This window comes from Dipodomys ordii, unplaced genomic scaffold (assembly GCF_000151885.1).
Source record: "Dipodomys ordii isolate 6190 unplaced genomic scaffold, Dord_2.0 Scaffold28, whole genome shotgun sequence".
NCBI lineage: Eukaryota > Metazoa > Chordata > Mammalia > Rodentia > Heteromyidae > Dipodomys > Dipodomys ordii.
The window spans coordinates 15,209,942-15,215,756 of NW_012267244.1; the positions used below are offsets into that span (position 1 = coordinate 15,209,942).

General features: G+C 46.7%; 1 protein-coding gene across 1 annotated transcript in view; it reads left to right on the forward strand.

Moving 5' to 3' along the window:
* Slc30a5 (solute carrier family 30 (zinc transporter), member 5) overlaps positions 1-5,815 on the forward strand; it is a 35,943-nt gene that overhangs the window by 28,584 nt on the left and 1,544 nt on the right. The gene's annotated exons all lie outside the window — the stretch shown is intronic.

The window sequence follows — 5,815 nt, forward strand, 5'->3', positions numbered from 1 at the left end:
AAAAAAAAAGAAAAAATTTAGAAGGAGAAGTGAATATGTGTTGTATGATATTTCATTGTTTGGGGTTTGTTTTTTTCTTTTTGTGCTCATCCTGAGGCTTAAACTCAGGGCCTTGGCACTGTCTCTAAGGCTCTTTGTGTTCAAAGCTAGTATTCTACCATTTGATCTACAGTGCTGCTTCTGCCTTTTTCTGAGTTTTTTTGTTTGTTTGTTTTGTCAGTCGTGGTGACTGAACTCTGGGCCTGGGCACTGTCCCTCAGCTCTTCAGCTCAAGGCAAGCGCTCTATCACTTGAACCACAGCACCATTTCTGTTTTTTTCTGCTTATGTGGTGCTGAGGAATTGAACCCAGGGCCTCATGCATGAAAGGCAAGCACTCTACCACTGAGCCACCTTTCCAGCCCCTTTCTGAGTTTATTAGAGATAAAAAGTCTCATGGGTCTTGCTGCCCAAGCTGGCTTTGAATCCCAGTCCTCATATCTCAGCCTCCTGAGTCGCTAGGATTACAGGAATGAGCCACAGGCACCTGGCTTTGCTTGTTTTTTTGTGTGCCAGTCCTGTAGATGGTAGATAAATGTCATTTTATATTTGTCAAAATCCATAGAACATACAACATGAAGAGTAAACTTAAAGCCTGTAACCTCAGCACTGCAGTGTTAGATGCAGTAGGAGAATTCTAGGCCAGCCTGGGCTTTGTGTATAACAAGACCCTGTTTCATAAAACAGAAGTAATAAATATGGGATGCCTATATGTGAACTATGGGCTTCAGGGGATGGTGCATCCATATTACAAAAGTCCATTCTGGTGTGCTATGTTGGTAGTAGGGAGCTGTGCCTGAATGCTGTCTACTTTCTTCTCAATTCTGCTTTTTTGTTGGGAGGGCGAGGTGGGGGCAGTCCTGGGGCTTGAACTCAAGGGCTGTGCACTGTCCTTGAGCTTCTTTTGCTCAAGGCTAGCACTCTACCACTTGAGCCACAGCACCGCTTCCAGCTTTTTCTGTTTATGTGGTACTGAGGAATGGAACCCAGGGCTTCATGCATGGGAGGCAAGCATTCTACCACTAAGCCACATTCCTGGCGTCAATTCTGCTTTAAGTTTGAAAGTACTCTTGAAGCCATGTGGTTCATGCTTGTAATCCTAGCTACTCAGAAGGCTGAGATCTGAGGATCACAGTTCAAAGCCAGCCCCAGCAGCAAAGTCCGGGTGAGACTCTTATCTCTTATTAACCACCAGAAAGCCGGAAGTGGCACTGTGGCTCAAGTGATAGAGCACTAGCCTTGAGCTGAAGAGCTGAGGGACAGTACACAGGCCCAGAATTCAAGCCCCATGACCAACCAAAAAAAAAAGAAAAGAAAGTACTCTAAAATAAAAATTACTGGCACATAGTATTTGATTACTAAATATATAGTTTGTTTTTTTTTGTCTTTTCTTTTTTGGTACTGGGGATCGAACCCAGGACGTTGCGCTTGCTAGGCAAGCGCTTTGCCACTGACCTACGTCCCAGCCCTAAATATACAGTTTTGTATGGTAATCTATTATTAAGACTGATTTCGTGTGGAAGAAAAGTGTACAAAAGTTAACAAGCCTGCCTGGCGCCGGTGGCTGTAATCCTAGCTACTGAGGAGGCTGAGATCTGAGGATCCCGGTTCAAAGCCAGCCCGGGCAGGAAAGTCCATGAGACTCTTATTTCCAATAAACCACTAGAAAACCGGAAGTGGGGCTGTGGCTCAAGTGGTAGAGTGCTAGCCTTGAGCTGAAGAGCTGAGGGACAGTGCCCAGGCCCAGAGTTCAGGCCCCATGACCGACCAAAAAAAAAAAAGTTAACAAGCCTGTTTTCTGTTAAATCAGCAGCTTTTACACGATTTTTCTTTTTAGAGCAGCTTTAGGAGTAAAGCAGGAATGAGCAAAAAGTTCATTGTACATTTGTGTTACATGAGAGAGAATATGAGCGGTGTTATTAATCTGCTTCACTATAATATCGTGTCAAATGTCCACCTTAGAAGAGCTGATGGAATGATCAAACGCAAGGATGCAGCAAGAGCCAGCCTTCGGGGAACTCTGAAGATACTACAGCTACAGCTAGGGGAGAGCGTGTTACCATAAATTGGATAGACCAAACCGCTATGTAGGCTTCCAACGCGGCGGCACGGGATAGCCTGGACAACTCGGCCGGACCTAGCAGATGCGGGGCCTACGTAAGTCATGCGAGTGCGCAGGCGCAGAACCAGACAGCCTGACCAACCCCGCTGGAGCCCAGCCGAGGGGCTGGCCTGGCCTGGCCCCGCCCCCTGGCCTGGCCCCGCCCCCGCGGAGCCTCCTACCGGGGTCGCCCTGGAAACGCATTCTACGGGAACCGGCAAGCGCCAATGGGAAGGGAGCGAGTGCCACGAACGGACCAATGAGGAGGGAGCGGTGCGGGGTTTAAACCAGAGTCGAGTCGACTCCTCTGGCGTGCTGGTAAGGAACGGCTGTTGGTCTGTGAGGCTCCGGGTTCTGCTTCTGCCCGCAGAGCAGCTCCCTGGTGAAGAGGAACCATGGCGCTCCGGGTCACCAGGGTGAGACGCCGAGGATCGCAGAACGCGGTGGGAGAGGACCGCGGCAGCCGTGCGGGGTGGGGGGCAGGGTCGCCCAGAGCGCCCGAGGGGGCTCCCGCGGGAGGTGGGGAGGGCTGGACGCATCTTGGGGGGCGACCTTGGCGGGAGGTGATGGCCTTAGGTTGACCAGAGCCCCCGAGCGAGCCCCACCGTATCGCCAGCTTCCAGAGAGGCGCCAGCGATCGGAGGCCTCTTGGAAGATCCCTGCCCGCTGTTGTAGGCTGGCTGGGGGGAAGCTGGTCTCGCCTTGGGACCGCTCACAGCCCGCTCTCCTGAATTCTCCACTGTGCCCCACCTTGATCCCACTGGACCAGCTCTCACAGGGGGCTTGCTTCTTTCAGAACACGAAAATTAATGCTGAAAATAAGGTCAAGGTCACCATGGCAGGCGCAAAGCGTGTGCCTGTGCCCACTGCCGCAGCTTGTAAACCCGGGCTGAGACCAAGAACTGCTCTTGGAGATATTGGTAATAAAAACAGTGAACAGCTGCAGGCCAGAGTGCCTCGGAAAAAGGTAACTAACTTCCTGACTCAACTTCCTTGGAAGAGCCTGCCCCCGCCCCCCCCCCCAGCTTCCACCTGGGACCCTGGATGGACAGTCTGTTCATTACTTTTTATCTACAGGAAGTAAAAGCTTCAGCTACTGGAAAAGTTGCTAAAAAGCTACCAAAACCACTGGTAAAGGCCCCTGTGAGTGTGCGAGAGATAGAGCAGGAGTCTGAGACAGAGCCTGAGCCTGAGCCTGAGCCTGAACCTGAACCTGAACCTGCAAAGGAAGAAAAACTTTCGCCTGAACCTATTTTGGTAAACTTACTCTTACCGTTTTAAGTCTGTTACTTTCCCTCATTTCACTCTGTTTTAATAAGTAGTAATAACAGTACTATTTATTGAGTGCTTAGCATAAGAGAGGCCCTTCTAAATACCTAGGTGCATTAACTCACATAATCTGTACAAATACACTCTGGAGTAGGTCTTATTATCTCTACCTTTTAGAGGCTAAGAGAACTCTTAAGTGAGGGTCACAGCAAAGTAACTGGTAAGAGACTCAAGCCCAGGTAAATCATGTTAAGATGTGTAGGATCTTAAATATATTTATGAACCTTGGTCCTTCCTACCACAACCACCTGGGCTGGATATTGAACTCAGGCCTTACATGGCGAACTATCACTAGGCTACATCTTCATCCCTTGTTTTGTTTTCAATGTAACCCAGGCTGGTAAACTCCTGAGTGCTGAGATTGCAGGCTTCTACTGACCTGACTAGCTTTTCCCCTTCCCTACTACTTCGTTGAAAACTATACTAATTCTTGCCTTTGCTTTCCTACTTAGTAGGGAATGCCTTCCCCACCCTCTCATTTAGCAAACCACCTTTATAACCTTTTAACAGCTCTACAAACAACTCCTGAAGCCTTCTCTGACTTCCCCACCAAACCCCTGCTCCTAGAATCTTAGTTTGTTTTGTCTACTCAATTCAAAGCATCTTGAAAATGCCTCAAAGTCAGCACCTGCACAAAATTTGACTTTAAGATAGTACTCAATAGTGTTTGAGCAATAGGGTAAAGGGAACTTGAAGGAAATAGTCTTATATAAGGTAAGTTTGTCCTTAAGCTAGAACTTGTATTCTCTTTAGTAGTGAATGAGAAGCCAATCATTTTTTGAGATGAAGTTGCACTTGGACTTGTCATTCATTTGGATCAGCTTCACCTGATACTGATAAACAGCTTCATTACTTAACCAGTTTTTTCTGGAAGGCAAGTCTACAATATGAATTTACTTGCCTCTATCTTTGCCTTGTTAAGCATTTTGGTTCTGCCAACTTGAAACTGGCTTACTGTAAGGGCATTTTATTTTTGAAAAAGAAATAGAATATTTGCTTTAAAGAAGTAAATTACATTATTTAGCATAATAGTTTGAGTTTGTGTTACCAATATCTGACCTCCATTGCCAAACTGTAAGTTGTTCTCCTCTTGCTGCTGTTTTAAGGTGGATACTCCCTCTCCAAGCCCAATGGAAACATCTGGATGTGCCCCTGCCGAAGAATATTTGTGTCAGGCTTTCTCTGATGTAATACTTGCAGTGAATGATGTGGATGCAGAAGATGGAGCTGATCCAAATCTTTGTAGTGAATATGTGAAAGATATTTATGCTTATCTGAGACAACTTGAGGTCAGTATTATCATTAAAACCTATTCTAAATTGTAACTAGCTCTGTTGAAGGTATATTATTTGAGTGTTTTCAATATAGCCTAGGCTATATTGAAATATACTCTCGAGCTGAGAGTGTAGCTCAAGTGGTAGAGTGCTTATTTGGTCCTGGATTCAATCACCAGACTAAAAAAAAAAAAAAAAAAACAGGCTGCCAGTAGCTCACCCTTGTAATTCGAGCTAGTCAGAAGGCTGAGCGCTGAGGATTATTGTTTGAAGCCAACTCTGGGCATGAAAGTCCATGAGACTATCTCCATCTAACCAGCAAAAAGCCAGAAATAGGGCTATGGCTCAAATGATAAAGTGCTAGCCTTGAGCAAAAAAGCTAAAGGTTCCCAGTCCCTGATTTCAAGCCCCAATATTGGAACCAGAAAATAAAAGGCTAGGCCTGGCACCGGTGGCTAACGCCTATAATCCTAGCTACTTAGGCTGAGATCTGAGGGTTGTGGTTCAAAGCCAGCCCAGGCAGAAAAAGTCTTCATGAGTTACCACTCAAAAACTGGAAGTGACCGTGCACTGGTGGTTCACACCTATAATCCTAGCTACACAGGAGGCTGAGATTTGAGGATCACAGTTCAAAGCTAGCCCTGGCAAGAAAGTCCTCTCCCAGAAAACCAGAAGTGGAGCTGTGGCTCAAGTGGTAGAGTACTTGTCTTGAGCTGAAAAGAGTTCAAGTCCCACAAATGACAAAAAATTAAAAATAAATAGAAGGCCAGACCCAGCACAGTGGTCCCCATGTATATAATCCCAATTACTCAGGAAACAGAAGCATGGAGATCTCAAGTTTTACACCAGCCATGAAAAAATAGAGCTAGACCTGGTCTCTTAAAAAAAAAAATGGGGGGCTGGGAAGGTGACTCAATGGTAGAGTGCTTGCCTTGCATGCCTGAGGCCTTGGGTTCAATTCCTCAGCACCACATAAGAAAAAAGCTGGAAGTGGCGCTGTGGCTCAAGTGGTAGAGTGCTAGCCTTGAGCTGAAGAGCTGAGAGACAGCGCCCAGGCCCAGAGTTCAGGCCCC